The 17,746-nt window shown below is 41.2% G+C and overlaps 1 protein-coding gene and 1 long non-coding RNA gene across 4 annotated transcripts in view; one reads left to right on the plus strand and one right to left on the minus strand.

Annotated features, from left to right (window-relative positions):
- The window catches only part of Wwtr1 (WW domain containing transcription regulator 1), a 121,637-nt gene that overhangs the window by 49,468 nt on the left and 54,423 nt on the right, over positions 1 to 17,746 (minus strand).
- The window catches only part of LOC116092899, a 17,613-nt gene continuing 1,272 nt past the window's right edge, over positions 1,406 to 17,746 (plus strand). Inside the window, exons 1-3 of one of the 3 annotated variants that reach the window (XR_004119555.1) lie at positions 1,406 to 1,453; positions 9,750 to 9,882; positions 10,778 to 10,983. This is a non-coding gene — a long non-coding RNA (uncharacterized LOC116092899). Of the gene's footprint in view, positions 1,454 to 9,694; positions 9,883 to 10,777; positions 10,984 to 17,746 lie in introns of those variants that run through there. The other 2 variants (XR_004119556.1, XR_004119557.1) reach the window with 2 other exon arrangements.

A 17,746-nucleotide genomic window follows, 5' to 3' on the forward strand; every position in this document is an offset into this window, starting at 1 on the left:
TCTCTCTCTCTCTCTCTCTCTCTCTCCCTCTCTCTCTCTTTCTTTTTCTCATCTTTGTTTTGTTTTTTCCTTCCCTCACAGTTAAATGCTTCTTCCATGACTGGAGTGTGTCAGCATGGGGAACTCTTCCATTGCCAAGAGTGAAGACATGGATGCCCTTCTAAGAGTTTCATATTGAATATAATGAAAAAAATATGCAATAAACCAGGGCTGAGTACAACAAGCATAGCTCTGGGCTAGACATAGGAAGGAGGTGGGGTCAGGGTTAACTTTGATTACTGAATGTCAAGTGCAGCGGCCAGCAAAAATAGTCAGCAGTAAGCTAGAATAATAGTAGTAAGTTATGATAGAAAAGGCAAAAGACTAAAGAGATGAGAATCCATGCCTTAATCAGTGAGTGAGAGAGAGAAAGAGAGAGAGGGGGGGAATGTTCTTTGTTATGTCTTCAGTCTGACAGCCTAATTCTGTTTTAAGACTTGAATAAAACCCTTTAGTCAGTCTTTGGATATGAGGAAACTCAGATAGCCCCAGGTTCTTTGTCACAAGCCTTCAAAATAAGGAACTGACACAAACGATAAATAGTTGACATCGCTGAACTAAACGTCAAAATAAAGTAAATTCCCCTTAGCAAAGTAATTAAAGCTAAGAAACTTAAGATTGTTCTTACAGGGCCACTCCTATTACTTTTTTCCAGGCTAGGAAGATGGCTTATTGGTTGAAAATGCTCAGCACATACACAGGAGGACCTCAAAGCTCCAGAGCCCATGCAAAGCTGGGCATTGTGGTATCTGTCTATAACCACAGTTCTCCAGAGGCAAGATGGAAAGTAGAGAGAGGAGAATCCCTGGAACGTGGCTAAATTGGCCAGTGCAACAGCAAATAATGAAAGCCAGTCTAAAACAAAACAGTCTAAAACTCAAAACACCTGAAGTGGTGGCTCTCTGACTAAGGAATGTTCTCATGCAACAAATGTACACCTCTTTCTGTCTCTGTCTCTGTTTCTCTGTCTGTCTCCCTATCTGTCTGTCTCCCTGTCTGTCTGTCTGTCTGTCTGACTCCCTATCTGTCTCTGTCTCTCTCCCTCCCTCTCTCTCTTTCCCTCCCTTCTTCCCTCCTTCCCTCCCCCACCCCTCTCTCTCACACACACACACTTACACTTCTAGGGTAGACTTATTTATGTATCCTAAATACATATTTTCTGTTCTGGTACCATAAACCTTTCTCTGTGAACTGTTCTAAGATGCCAGCACCATGAATACTAATGCTATCTGAGAACCATCATAAGAACCCCAGTCTACCCCAGATAGTGAGATATATTAGTATACAGAATTTGTTGATAGAGACAGGTCACTGCTGACATCAGACATAGGGTTAAAGTTGAAGGATTACCATAGCAACTGGAATGCTACAGTCCCAAACACTGAGCCTACTCTCTTCACTTCTAAACAAGCAGGTGATGTCTTTTGAATGTGGTGGGACATAGAGCGTCCTGTGCAAAGCTGGCATATGAAATGGTAGTTAATGCTTTCCAGCTTCCATTCCTGGGGTAAAGGCAACTAGGGCAAACAAACCCTTTGATGATGGACACTCCTGCCCCATCCAGATGGGTCTGACCCAAAGATAAAGGACTTACCCTAAGGCTCAAGGTCCTGGGACTTACACAGGGTCTTGGTAAACTCTGAAGCCCACCCTTCCAAATCTACAGCCAGTCATCACCCTTTTAAAGAGTTTTGTTCCCAGGTCTGTTAATTGTGCCTTTCACTGTCTTCTCCAAGCCTCTAATAAAAGAAGAACGTTACTTTGGTGAGAAGCTTGAAAGCTAAGCTACCATCAGCGAGACTGCTGTACAAGGGTTAAGAATTTGACTGGGCTTCTTCTTGAGAGGTCTTCCTCTCAAATTCGTACACAGCAATAAAAACTACTCACAAAAACTGGCTATGAACAGAGACAATGCATTTGTAAACCATATCTTGTTACACTGTCAATAGGTTGGATATCTGTCTCTGGCTTATGTGATGTCTCTCAGTCTAAATGCAAAAACTCAAGGAAGACTATGTTGGTCACAAGGCTAACTACAGTGTTCAAGACAACTTGAAAACAAACTTCTATTATTTAAGGGACTTAGAGCCTTCAGCTTTGGCTCCCCTCACCCAGTTCCCAACCCCAAAAGATGCCATTCCCTGTCTCATCCTGGCTGCCTCTATTAATATGACTGAGTCACTTCCCTTCTCCTGTTTCTCTGTGTGACCACTCTGTGTGCCAAGCCTGAGAGTTTAACTAGATTAATCCCACTTCCTTTCTACTCCCACCTCCTTCCTGCCTTTATTCTCCTGCGGGTCTACTTTAAGAAAAGGCCGTCTATTTTAAAAAGTATAATCTCTTGTGGAAATTAACATCAACACATCTATATATTCTTATATCCTATGTCTTCCTATGTTCTGTATATTCTATATATACGTGCTATTTCCAAATTTTCAGAGGGGGGAACTAATCATGGGCGATGACATATGCAAATAATGGGTTCATTAGTGGGGGGGTGTTTGATTTTTGTTTTGTTGTGTGTTACTATGTACCTGGTGTTGTGTTTTACAGGTTTTTAACAGTGACTGTGAGTTGATTTTACATATAACAAAGGCTGAAATACTCATGGAGGAACACACACACACACCCACACACAAAGAACAAAGGAAAATTAATGCACAAATATGTAGGTTACTTGACAGTCAATACTGAAGATAAACTGTAGACTTAAAAGTCTTCGCCTTTGATGAAGCTCCCTCTAACCTAACCTTCCTTCAGTCCCTCTTAATCTGAATAGTCATATTTCTTTCCCAAAAGAATATAAGTTCTTCTAAGCACATAAAGACTATAAAGATATAAAGAGTAGGGATGATTGCAGATACTTCATTTTGAAAGAATTTAGAAATCCTCATAGCACAGGCAAAGAATTTAGCCTTCAAATATAAGCTTGGAGCCAGGTGTAGTAGTGCATGCCTTTAGTCCCAACACTCCAGGCAGAGTGATCTCTCTAAATTCAAGTTCAGCCAAAGCTACACACCTTGTCTCAAACAAATAAGGTGACAACACAACAAAATACAAAATAAAAATAAAAGAACAATTACGTTCCTCCCCCACCCCATATCTTCATGCAGTCTTAAAAAATGGAGAGTAAATGGAACCAGCTCCTTGGCCCCATGCAGTTTACAAAGAATAGCAGTTCCTAAGAGGAAGGGAAACTTTTCTTGACAATCACAAACTTTTCCATAGACTTAAAACACAAAATCCCTACAAAGATTTCCCGTGACAGGCCTCGAATAGCGTGTGGTTGGAAAAGCACCCACAACAAATATGAAGGAGTGGCCATCCTCCTTCCCTGGAAGGACAGACCTGTACTAGGCTTTAAATCCCAGCATGACTTTGCTCCAGAACTGGCCAGTCACCAATGAGCAGAGCAGGAGCAGCTCCAAGGACCCAGGGTTTGCCAACAGACAGGAAAGGCCAGAGTGCCTCTGGGAAGATTCTGGACCGGAAAGGATGGCTACTGGGAAACCGATGTGTCAATTCCTTTTCTTTTGGATTAATACAAAGCCATTCTGATTATCGGATAAAGTCAGTGGGTAAAGATTAACTGCAATAAAGAGAGGAAGCACTCTTGCCCTCAGGTCGGGTCGTCCCTTACTTCCAAGCCTGGCCCTGCCCATGAGCCTGGGGGACTATCTGGTTTTCTCCTATCCTACTGCTTTGTCCTATATATTACTTTTCCTCCAGATGAGAAAGGCCGTGCGTGCCCTCAGTCTTGCTGGCTTTCCTTTCCTTCTCTCCTTCTCCTCTCCTCTCCCACTTAGATTCATTCTATCCCAAGTCCATATGGAATCTAAGTCACCCCTGGGAATAGGTCTCCAAAGCCACACACACACACACACACACACACACACACACACACACACACACACACACAAACACAGAGGCCTCTCCAGAGCCACTACTGTCCCTGAAACCTATTACAGACTCTTTACAAGCCTAAAAGATCACAATCTTGAAATCACAACATACCTGGGGACCTGAACTTCAATACTAGCAAGGACCCTATGTCACCTAACTGAATAACCCACCCAAAACTCGGCATCCATAGCCAAAGAGATGCAAAACACACAAGTGAAACCCCTATAGTAAATATGCTAAGCAAAAATACATGCAAGTAAAGCAGGTCTGCTCTAAGCAACCTAGACTATCAAAGTCATTTACAGGTTTCATGATTTCATGACCAGGATTCCCAAGTTCACGTATTAGTGTCAGGCATCTCCTACATCAAGTTCAAGGCTAACAAAATTGACTCAACAACCAAAGTCTAAACACCTACTATGCATGATGCACAATGCTCTGGGCAGGAATAAAAATGAGCATTTTATAAATATACAACCTTGACTGGTAGAACCATTGAAAGCCAAGACAAAACCCTATCTGTAAAAATTGAATCTACCAGCACCTCAGTGCTCAGCAAATAAATGGTCTGGTGTTTTTTGGAAGCATTTACTTGCCAATCTTGACCTACTATACTTAAGCTTACGGAAGGAAGACACATGACAAAGAATTCTTGAGGTAGAAAAATAATGTATAATATGTTTTGTATTGCTGGAAGCATATAAAGATATAAAAAATGGGAGCAGGGCGGTGGTGGCACACGCCTTTAATCCCAGCACTTGGGAAGCAGAGGCAGGCGGATTTCTGAGTTCAAGGCCAGCCTGGTCTACAGAGTGAGTTCCAGGACAGCCTGAAGAAATCCTGTCTCAAAAAAAGAAAAAAATAGGAAAAAAAAAGATATAAAAAATGGAAACAATTATAAGTGCCCTTATCTTTTTACTTTGCCCGTCTTTCTTTGCTATACAAGAGTTTCACACTACAGTCAGGACGAGGGCTCCAATCATCAGGACGTAAAGGGGTCCCTGCCCCCTTACCCCTATTGAAGAGCTGGTACCCTAGCAGGGTACATAAAAAGAACGGTACTAATGAGATGGGAACTATAAGGCAAACCAAGGATCAAGTCCATTGTAATGTTATTTTGTTGAACTTCCTCTTTAACCTCTTCCTTGCCTCCCTCTTATTTTGGGAAGTGGAATTATTTCTCTTCCAATGAAATGTAAATTTTTCTAATGACCATGGAACAAACTGTACGGCATACAAAAGGCATATTTTTTTTTAAATCTTATAATCCCCCATGACATTATAAGCCCAATTTAGATATAGATTAACAGTGGATTCACTGGTCCCGTTTACCACTCTCTTAATACTATAACAAATGTATATGTTAACAGCCTGGAGGTGTCCCCTCAGCTCTTGAAGGCCAGCCTGGTCTACATAGGGAGTTCCAGGCCAACTACACCCTGTCTCAAAACAAATAAATAAACAAACTAACACAAGTAGGCTCAGTCTCGGTACATGTTAAAATGGAAAATTTAGATGGATTTGAATGAGGCTGATATATCCTCAGACAGGGTTTGCCAAGTAGATTTGGCCCCATTATAAGCAGACAACAAACTCTATGCCAGTGTTTAATCCTGGAACAGATAGCAAGGCTTGGCCCAGACTGAAATTTCAACAACACAAATCTCCAATATTTTCAGAGACAAGCATTACCCATATTCTAATGTAATTCAACAGTCTAAAGAAGTGTTCTTACTTCAGTGTCAAGACCTGGGAAACAGCATGGCATTCCAGACCTTTTATTCTGTTCTGGCACTTCTTGAGTTCTCTCTTTTGTTTTATTTTGTTTTCTGGTCTATGACATTTAGACCTTCTAACTGATACCAAAGACTTTATCTTAAACCATAAGAAAAAGGTGGTGGCCATGACCTTTAATAACTCTCTGGGTGGGGTGGGGAGTGTTAGAGAGATGGCTCAGCAGGTAAGAGCACTGACTGCTCTTCCAGAGGTCCTGAGTTCAATTCCCAGCAACTACATGGTGGGTTCACAACCATCTGTAACAGGATCTGATGTCCTCTTCTGGTATGTCTAAAGACAGCTACAGTGTACTCATAAATAAAATAATAATAATAATGATGATGATAATAATAATAATAATAATAATAATAATAACAACAACTACTACTACTACTACTACTACTACTACTACAACAACAATTCTCCCAGGCCTGGGCACACACTCTTTCCTCTGATACCACCTAAAACCAGAATGCCATAGAAAGTGATGACAGTGGGACCCCATAGCAGAAGCCAACACTACCATGGATGTTCAGCTCCACAGCTCATCAATCCTGTTTATAATATAGTAAGGTCAGAAGCCTACCCTCTGCTGACTGCATTAGCTACTTCATTGATGGGTAGCTTACTTTGGTGTTAAACACACCGACAATCAGAAACGAAGCATTGCTGCCATCCGGGATGAATAATAGATGCACACAGCTTATGTTTTCCTGTTACTGCTAAAGTGAGCAGTCTCCCTTCTAAGTTCACCCATTTAGCTTTCACTCCAATCAATCCTTTGTCCCAGAGCAGCTTTCACAAACTAAAGATTTATTTACTCTATGTATGTGAGTACACTATGTATATGAGTGCAGCTGTACAGATGGTTGTGAGCTTTCATGTTAATTGTTGGGAATTGAATTTAGGACTTCTGCTCACTCTAGTCAGCCCCACTCACTCAGTCCCTGCTCACCCCAGCCTACAGATTTATTTATTATTATAGATCAGTATACTGTAGCTGTCTTCAGACACACCAGAAGAGGGCATCAGATCTCATTATAGATGGTTGAGAGTCACCATGTGGTTGCTGGGATTTGAACTCAGGACCTTTAGAAGGACCTGCTGAGCCACTCACCAGCCCAGCTTTCATGAACTATAAAGACCTTATACTTCTTCTTCCAATCTGCCGAAACACCTATGACACCACCCTTGCTAACCCAGAGTACAAGACACATGGAGACAAGAGTCAAACTACAGATGTACACAGCTGACATATCTATTATCAAAACAGTCGACATATAACAATACAATACAATAAAGGTGACTGTTCACACAACAGAAACCCGAGAGTGTTCAGCTTCTGAAACCATAGGAATCTGTGGTTCAAAGGTTCCAGCCCCATTGTCACTGCAACAGTTCATACAGGCATCACTGCAGTGTGTGCCACCCGAGTGCCATCTCATACACAGATAGGAAGGAGATCTTTAAGATGTTTCAGATAAAAGATGATATCAAGTCAGAAGCATTACTTCGGGGCATGCTTCCAGTCTCAAGGTTTTCTGGAATTCTAGATGAATAGATGGGACTGTATTTCTAACAACCACGGCTCTAATCCTTGACTTCCATCCCAGCTTTGCCAAGAAGCCACTTAAGTTAGCAGCATCAGTGTGAACAGGCATTGCACTGTAGTCAGCTGTGGTGATCTGTCTATCTCAGACATTTCCTACTGAGCTTTACTTGAGCTTTCCTCTTATTTGTTCCCTCTGAACCTACTCAGCTGAGGCAGAAGGGAGTCAGAGTGGCCGTAAGCATGGGAAAAGAGTGAGACCCTAATATCTCAATATCTGTGCATCCTAAAAGGGTTTAGTTACCAGTATTTTGTTTTGTGCTCAGGACAGGAAAGAAAGAAATGTATGAATGTACCATTTTTCAGTCAAAACCACTTTGGGAAACGGTCCATCAATCCAGCCCAGCAGTGTGACTCATAGACCTGTCTTTATAGGGTAAGTGGGCCAGCCATAGTGCAGAGACAGACCATCTCCAATGTCATCCAGGACACGCAAATCTGACTTTGCCTCTGCAAGTGGAGCCAAATTCTTGCTTAACCTCATTCTTCATAACCCACTAAGAGGACAAGAAGGAAAAGCCTGGTTGTTTTTATCTATTTGACTCAAGCCAAGAAGCCCATGGAAGAAGCTTGGCTACATAAACAACCTCATTATAAACACCCAGCGTTTTCGTTCTTTTCTCACGTTGGGATTAATAATGCTATTAAAGATGTACAAGGCCCTGTTAGGCTCTACTGCTGGGACTCAACCAGAATGTAAACATTTGTTTCACTCCCTCCATTTTCTCATTTCTAAACGACAATTTCAAAATATAGATCGGGCAGTGGTGGCACATGCCTTTAATCCCAGCACTTGGGAGGCAGAGGCAGGTGGATTTCTGAGTCCCAGGCCAGCCTGGTCTACAGAGTGACTTCCAGGACAGCCAGGGCTACATAGAGAAATCCTGTCTCAAAAAAAACAAAAAACAAAAAACATTCAAAATATATACTTGGTATTTTCTCAGCGACAGAAGCATGTAATGAAAAAGGGAAGTGTAGAAAAGATGAGGTCCATTATCCATAGGAAATGGAATATTTTCATCCCTTCATTCATTTAATGGATGTTTACAGCGGTGCCATTTCTGCAGGGATCCAACTGAAGAATCAGTTTTGGGGCTGGTGGTAAAATGCACACGACACTGAACTCTGTCCCCTCACCCCTTGTACATATAGTGCAAAATATAGTATAAATGTCCACTGAGTATAGTGGAAAGTACCACAAAAATTCTTTAAATGCACAGTCTATTAAGGGTTAGGGCATAGCATATTATATTTCAGTAAGTCCAATGCAGCCAGTTCTTTCCAGCTGTAGGGTGTGAAGCATGGCCTAGCTTCACATGAAGCTATTCTGCACTCGTGGGCTGAGATTTGCTAGGCCTGGAATACTGAACTCATGCCACTTAAATACAGATGCTCTGAGGGCCTACAGTGTGTGTGCCCTCAAAAGATTGGTAAGCCAAGGGTGGGGAGCCAAGGGTGGCGATATGGTAGAAGTAAGAGTAAGAGATCGTAGGTGGCTAAGAGCTATTGTTTTTCATTCTAAATGGTCCAGAGCCCAACATTCTGTCTCAATAGCTTCTTGTTTGATACACCAACCACATGCCTACATCTGACATCTGGAAAGCAGCTCAGTTTGTTTTAAAGTCACTAAACTATGATAAATGCTTAAATAACTTTGAAAATTGTTTTTCCAGGCTCTCTGTGTCTAACACATGTTTCTCCATGCTGTTTTTCCAGTTGTTCTTAAGTGGGGCATCCATTGACCCAATGCTTGGTTGCTCTCAAATCACTCCAAATATCAAATGTCTCCAAGTTGGGCTACAGCTATCATTCTTTCTCTCCCCTCTAATTGGGTCAAATGAAGTAAATGTCATTTGGCTAGAAAATGAGGACAAAGCCATTTCCTTCCAGGCAGGAGAATGGGAATTAATGGAGAATTAATATTCTAGAGACTAAGATAGGAAGGACAACAAATGAAAGACTGGCAGCCTTTTAGCCTACCCGAGCTTCATTCAACCAAGAGCGCATAGTCTGAAAAGGTGAATGCAGGAGTCAGAAGTCCAATACTATACTAATAACCTCACAGAAAGTCTCTGCCCTCTCTCCCTTTCTGGCTTCCAGGAAGCAGGCCACAGCAGAGATATACCTCTGCCGCCTCTGTATCTCCCCCTTAACAAACTACGTCCTTTCCTGTGCTGTCTATGTACAATGAGCAGGACGGAGGAACAGGAACCTAGCAAGTTTCAGCATACGCCCTCTGGACGCACATCTGCACCAATAATAATTTTTTTAAAACCCGTCTTTTGTTCGTACATTCCTCATCTCCTCATTTGGAGAGATCTGTTCCCTTTGTATTAGCTTTGGTTTCTTTTTCTCCTTTAATTCTAGGAAGATGAGCCACAGGCTCAGGCTGTCTGACCCACTTTCTGTTCGTGTTTTCAAGGCGTACAACAACATGAATCAACAACAAGAAGGCTGGCGTGAACCCAGAGTTTGAAGACAGACTCAAAGTGGTTTTCACATTCACAACCCCTTTTCATAAGAAGAAACCAGAAGGGTCAAAGACAGATGTCAAGGTACTGAAACGGTGAGGCAGGGATCACACCACCAAGGATCCTGAACTACACTGTGAGATTTCCTATCCTTCAGCGGTGCCAGAAGTGAAGCCCAGGGTTTTATGTATGCCAGGCAAGCACATGCTTCATAATATTTCAAGTCCAGTCCACATTGTTTTATAACACATACTCTGACATCTTTGGTGGAAAGAAGTAGCAAAATGAGACACTGAACTCTGCCTCTGTCGTTGACTAATTAGGAAGCCACTGTCACTTCTCCAAGCGTTGGTTTCCTTCAACAGGGCATAAGAGCATCTAGTACGCAGTGCTGTTTTAAGTATTTCATCAAACAGAAACAGTACAGTATGCCAGGTATAAACTACCAGGAGGGAGAGAGGGAGGGGGGACGGGAGGAAAGGAAACAAAAGAGAAAGTCATCTACAGATACCCTAGATGAGCAGAGAACCCAGGAAGGGAGAGAATAAAGGTGGTCGTTTGTTTACTGTAAAATGTATAGGTTTCATATAGTCAGGGTGGCTAATAACTGACCTTGAGACAAAGATGTTTTCTCTTTTTTTTAATCTTTAAGTTAGTACACTAGATGTTACATATCATTATGGCCTTTTCCAACAAAGCTACATCAAAGTTTTCTCCCCTTTCACTTCCCCGACCCCAGCTACCTGAGATCTGAAAACACCACCCTATAATCTCCCCACCAGTCTTTTCTCTCATTTTCTACAGGTCTTTTGCCAACACTTACACCATTTACATACACACTAGCTAAAATCTGCATAAGAAAGAAAACATGATTTCTGCCATTCTAAATTCGGGTGATATCACCTGACTTATTTTCCAAATACACCCATTTTCCTGCAAATTTAAGGATCCCGTTTTTTTTTTTCCTTTGCACATAAAGACATGTTGACAGACATCTGGATGAATTCCCCTGGAACTGGAGTTAAAGATGGTTTCAGTTAACTATGGGGTGCTGAGAACGGAACACAGGTCCTCTGCAAGAAGAAAAGGAGCTCATAATCACCAAATCATCTCTCTATCCTCTATCAGATTCTGAGTAAGATGAAGTGGTAAAGATTAAAGCAGATTTAATTTGCTTTTCCCCGATTCCAGTAGTGTTTCATATTCTTACATATTTATTATCCATTTCTACTTCATCTATGGAGAAATGTCTATTCATTTCATTAGTCCAAGCTGAGTGCGGTAATGGATGCCTTTAATCCTAGCACTCAGGAAGCAGAGGCAAACTCATCTCTGTGAGTTTGATGCTAGCCTGGTCTACGCAATAAATCCCAGGACAACCAAGACTACACATAGAGAGAGATCAAAAATCATCCATTACTACATTTATTAACTGGTATATGTTTACATTTTACAGTTCTTTGTAAATTCTGATTATTAGTCAACTATCAGAAGCATTTGAATAGTAAACTTTTACTCCCATCTCACAAGCTGTTTGCTCTGATGACAGTTTCTCTTGCTAAGGAAAAACTCTTTAGTCTCACAGAGGTCCATCTCTTGATTCCTAGGGCTAGATCCTGGGCTGCTGGAGGCCTGCTTAGCTGGAGGCCTTGCCTACACATATCTTAAATAACACTTCTACCAGGCTGTCCTACATAACGAGTTTTATCACAGCAATAGAAACCAAAGTAAAATAGTCAAACTTCAGGAGGGGCTCACAAGAACCATGACTGACAGGTAATGAGAAACACAAGGAAAAGCCTAGCATTTTCCATCAGCATCTGAGAAGAGAGGTACATTCTTGAGGACTGAACCCTTAGCCCATAAGATGTGACTGTCTCTAACAAGAAGTTGTTAGGAGTTTGGTACTTAGAAGTTTGTTAGAAGTTTATGATGCTGCGGATGAAACACAAGGCCTCTTCATGCATGCTAACCAAGTGACCTACCACTGGACTCCATGGCCTCAGAACTGAGTTAAATTATAGGATACCCTGGTGGTATGCCAGGGAGCCTGGCATCATAAGTGTTATGTAGACAAAAAGTGTGCAAACACATCTAAAAAGATAAACACTGTAGTCTTCTTTCTCTGTTAAATGTATGTTGATGCAATGGGTAAATAAATTATGGTATAGTCCAGGCAATGAAGCGATTATAAATGACAGAGATCTATATATTTTTTTTTAATGGGAGGATGTCGATGATATACTGCTGAGAAAACATAATCCCATTTTGGATAATAGGATACATATGAATGAGGCGGAAGCAGGCTTTAGATTTCTTTGAATCTTCTTCATTAAAGCATTATATTATTTTCTAACTTGGGGAAAAAAAAAAAACTACGCTTCACTTCCTCCCCTCAACTGAATTCACTCTCTTCTTTAAAAATGATGCTGTCTTCCACATTTGAATGGATGCTATCTAACCTCAACCTCACAGAATTAATTTCACAGCAAGGGGGCTAGAGAAATGGTTTGGCAGTTTAAAGAGCATACTGTTATTGCAGACTATTTGAGTCTCTTTCCCCAACACCCACATGAGATGGCTACAACTACCAGTAACTCCAGCCTTCGGAGATCTGAGCCATTGACCCTAACCCACCCATGTGAGCACCTGCATTCAAAATAAAGCAAATCGTGGGGCGGGAGAGAGACCTAGTAGTTAAGTAGGCCTGCAGAGGACCCGGATTGGATTTCAAGCACCTCCGTGATGGCTCACAACCATCTGTAACTCTAGTCCTAGGGTATCAGGTGCCCTCTTCTGGCCTCTCGAACGACACACACATGGTGCTCAGACAGACACAAGTGCAACACATAAAATCTAAAAAATAAAAAAAAATTTAAAAATATTAAAAAAAAAATATCATTCCACAGAGAATAGAGCTCACAGTACCCCTGGTTCCTTAACTGCTAGCTGGAAGTCCAACATAGATGAATCTTCTCTAAATGCTCAGTCTGAAGGTACATGGAATCAGGGAATCACAAAAGGGAGAAAGCTAGCACAAACAGAGGAGGAAAAGAATTAGGCAACGTTTATAAGCAGTACCTTGCAGCTGCCTACAGCAACTGCTTGAGTGAGAAGGGAAATCTGAAGGAGGTATCAGCAGACACAAGAGCAGCCCTCTCCTTGGGTAGAGCAGGCCAGGACTACTATTTTATGCACTGTCCATACTCCACGAGACAATCTGGAATCTTATGTCTAGCACCTGTCATCCTTGAGCCTGCCAGCTGTAGGACTGCTCTTACTGACACCTGCCCGGTCCAAGAAAAAAAAAAGCACATATTTTATCTAGAAATATTAGAATTAAAATTATCATTCAACTTTAATTTTAAAAAAATGTTTTATGTGTGTTGGTGTTTTGCTTGTATGCGTGTATATGTGTGTGTGCACCATGTATATGCCTGGTACCTACCAGAAAAGGACATTGGATTCCCTGGGACTGGCCTTACAGATGCTGTGAGTTACCTAATGTAGGTGCTGGGAAGTGAATTCTAGTCTTCTCAAAGAGCAGCAAGCACTTTTATAAAGAGCCACCTATCCAGGCCCTCCTACGATCGCCCTTATGAAAGAATGCATGTAGCATATTTAACTGTATTTTCCTCTCTTTCTTTTCTTTTTATTAAAGGCAGAAGCCTACTCGGGTTGCTTATTTCTGACCATTAATTCCATGTTAATTATATACTCACTACAAATAACAGTTTAAATTTAGTCTCATGACTATCCACCAGGTTCTTTCGCATCCTACCATGAGGCATATCCGGCCTTCACATTCCTTACACAATTCCCACTGACTTGAGAGGCGCTCTGAGCAAGGATACAGATCACAAGGCCTGTAAAGGAAGTGGTATTTTCTTTACAGGATACATTAGGGCTTTTCCTTTCCCCTTTGGTTTTATGAGACAGGATGCCACTATAGCGGAGGCTGGCTTTAAACACTGAAGCCTCTTCCTCTGACTTCCAAGGGTGGGCCAACCACCACTAGGCTTGAAACTAAAGGAGATTTTGTAAAAAGCTCTCAACCTCTGAGCAGTTGCAGCCATGGATGAGAGTACAGAAGAAGGCCTAACATGCGGTGAGTGTTAACTATAACGGAATAAATGAACAAAGCACTGAATGTATGAACAGTGAGTGAATGAACAAGTTGAATGAGCTTAGTCCGACAAACCGTTTTACTCTCGACATCAAGTATAACAGCAGATCTGGTGGCACATGCCTGGAATCTTAGCAACTGAGAATCAGAGGCAGGAGGATCAGGAGTTTAAGGCTATATGTGGCTACATGAGACCTAGTCTTTTAAAAAAAAAAAAAAAGTTTTTCAAAAGTATCAAAGGAATATTATTCATACCTAAAGCATCTTTTCCAACATATACTCATTAAACTCACGCAGGAAGATTTTTCTTTATTTCTACCAAGAAATAAACTACTCTATTCAAACTAGAGAATAAAACAATACCATCTCAAATGAATTGCATCGTTATCAGTGCATTCCTGTTCAATTCAGTGAACAGGTTGACCGAGTCACTAATTGTACCACACACGGTCTCTGAAAATGCACTATGTCTTATATATGCTAGCCATATCATAAATACACATTTGCAGAATGAATGAATGAAGAAATGAGTACTGATATTAACAGTGAGAGTCATGGTAGTGCAGACTCATGTTCAGTCATAATATTCGCTTGCAATCATCATGGTAACAATGTCTGATGATCTTATTACTTTAAAGTCTCAGAAATTAATTTGATCCATATAACAAGCTTATTAAGCTCCACTTTTTTGAGGCCCGAAACCAGTGTGGGAGAAGTTGAATGACTGCAACTCTTACGCCTCTGCCTACAGATTAGACAAACGACTCCCCTAAGCACACCTAAGACTTTTCTGTGCAAAACCCTGGCCTCATGAACCCAGGGAGGTCAATATGCTTAGCGTGGTTCTTTAGGCCCGAAGGAAAAGAGGGCATGGGCAGTCAGTGCTGCCCCCAGCCTGACCCCGTGCTGAACACCTCCTGTAGCTCAGTCACGCCATCATCACTGTTTCTCTCAAAGCTCCCAGTCACTTAGTATAAGTGTTCAAATGTGAAAATAAAAAATAAAAATGTTCAAATACAGTTGGTGTGTTATTTCAAATTAAGCCTTTGTAACTGACCATAACTGCAATTACTTAACTAAAACCTAACACTTCCCCCACCACCCCAGAAACAGGGGTTTGTGTGAACTTGGTTGTCCTGGAACTCACTCTGTAGACCAGGCTGGCCTCAAATCGACCTGTCTCTGCCTCCTGAGTGCTGGGATTAAAGGTGTATGCACCGATGCCCACCTCAATATTTTTATTAAAAAAAAAATACTTTCTACATAATTAAAAAAAAATACAGTTAAGTCCTAATGTTTCTAAACCATTTTATAACATTAAATTTATTTATGCAAAGTATGTTTCATGGTTAATGCTAAAATGAAACACAGTTCACTGGACAGTGGTGGTGCACACCTTTAACCTTAGACCTCAGGAGGCAGGAACAGGTGGATCGCTCAGAGTTTGAGGCCAGTTGGTCTACAGAGTGAGTTCCAGGACAACGAAGACTACACAGAGAAACCCTGTTTGGGGGGAAAAGAATAAAGGAAATGAAGAAAAGTGTTCTATTAAAGGAAACTTTGGGGGCTGAGAAGATAGCTTGGTCAATAAGAACAGTTGCTGTGAATGCAGAAAGACCTGAGTTTGAATACCCGGCACCAATGCGAAAAGTCATCAAGAGCTACATACGACTGTACTGCCAACATGGGAAGTTGGGGAAGACAGACAGATCCCAAGAGCTTTTTGAATAGCCAGCCTAGCCAAATGGGCTAGGTTCTTGTTCAGTAAGTAGCCCTGTCTTCAGGCAATAACAACGAGAGGAAGATACCCAACATTTTCCTCTGGCATCCTTATGCATGCCCACTATTGTACACATCCACACAGTCACAGGCAAGCACCATGTACACTTATATCACACACAGAAAGGAACAAAGGAAGGAAGGGATGAGAGAGACAAAAACTAACTTCATTTTGTGTAAGGATTTCAAGTCATTCCAAGTGACTCTTTCTTAAAAGAGGTTCATGGTTGCTGCTCATGCATATAATAAATAATAAGGCAAACATATGGGGATATGTATAACATTCATTGTAATGCATGATAGAAGTCTATCATTACCCTGTGTGGAAATGAAGAAAATGAAAAAACCATGAATTCATGTGCCTTCTAAATAAACAGCATGTATCCTGTTTGTGCCAAAAAATTCCTGGAACAATATATTTTGTTAAACCAAGAAATTGAGCTTTAGCCTGGAAACTTTCCATTAAAAGTATGACCATTTTAAGAAGAAAGACAAAGAGAGAGAGGATAGGTAGGCAACAGAAATGAAGAACAGTCAACACTTTGCTGTGTGGTCATGGGAACTACGTGACTCAAGTACAGCAGTGAACCTATGGACTCTCAGGTATCAAAAACTGGCCAGGTCTCTGAGTCCTGGAACACAAAAATTTAAAGTATGGTTTCCTATGAGATTGTAGGCAGTAATTCTGAACCTATAAAGTTTCTCTTTAAATAGTTTAGAAATCACTAAAAGATAGTTACTTCTAAAATTTAGAAAATCTTTACGCATGTAAAAGGCTTATATTTTAAATTGGATTAGTCCCAAATACCTCTTAACTTATTCTAGTGTGATTTTCTCTACATTTACTAATGTCCTACTAAAATATGTTTTTAGAAGCATTCCTGTTAACCACAGTGCTTGAGAAGCTGGGTATGGTGAGGATGAGGCTGGGCTCCACTACATAGTAAGACTGTCTTAATTCCAATGTTTAGGGAGTCAATTCCAAATTACACTATTTATGTTATTTATCCCAAGCATGGTGGTTCTACTGAGCATCACTATCTAAGCACTCACAATGTTTCAGAGATTACATAGTTACGTTCATAACCAGCTCACAAGAATTTAAAAACCACAGGCTGTTGTTCCTGTCAAGAGCTGCTAGGCATGCTGGGCATGATGGTATACACAAAGCACTTGGGAGGCAGAGACACGCAGACTATTGTAAGTTTGAGGTCAATTTGGTATACATTGTGAGTCCTGTAGGCCAGTGACACTGTCTCTCAAAAACAAAACGAATAAAACAAAAAACACCTACCACTAAGAAAAGGAGTTCATGGACAAACAAGAATGATGCTATGCTCAAAGCTCCCCCAATCCCAGTTCCCCAAAAGCAGAACCAGCGCAGGTTAGACAGAGGAATAGACAGCAAGAACATGAGAGAGGGGCATCTGCATGCATATACATGTGTGTATCCACCAATAAATACATAAATATGCACATATAAACATCCTTATAGCATGAAACCAAGCTTGGGCTTTTAAAAAATGAGCTATTTGTATCCAGAAAACTTTTAATCTTCCTCTTTACTTTAAAACCAAGAGCCTACATCTATTCTTAGGGTGCTTTCAAAACAAAACTTCACTTAGTTTGAAGTCACAGCTGCTAGAAAACACTTCTGGGTGGCTCTTCCTCTGTCCCCTTGAGACAACTGGTGGGAAGCGAGCAAAAAGCTATTGACCCAGCTGTCCAATCTTACTTTCTATTTTAGCAAGTCACTTTCCACTAGTGTCACTAGGACATGCCACACTGAAAACCCACACCACTGATTCCTATATGCTCCCCAGAAAACTCCAGACACAGCACAATCACACTTACGTGCTAGCCAAAATCTATCAGATGCCATTCACAGAATACACACAACCTAATATATACAGAACATACTGGTGATCGGTGACTTCACCAGACACCAGAAACCACCACGCTGCCATTGATCCCTTCAGGTCAGACCACAGGAGAGCTACCAAGTCTACACAGTCTAGAGACTTAGAAAACCAACCTCCGGTT

This window comes from Mastomys coucha, unplaced genomic scaffold, assembly GCF_008632895.1.
Source record: "Mastomys coucha isolate ucsf_1 unplaced genomic scaffold, UCSF_Mcou_1 pScaffold16, whole genome shotgun sequence".
NCBI classification, from domain to species: Eukaryota; Metazoa; Chordata; class Mammalia; order Rodentia; family Muridae; genus Mastomys; species Mastomys coucha.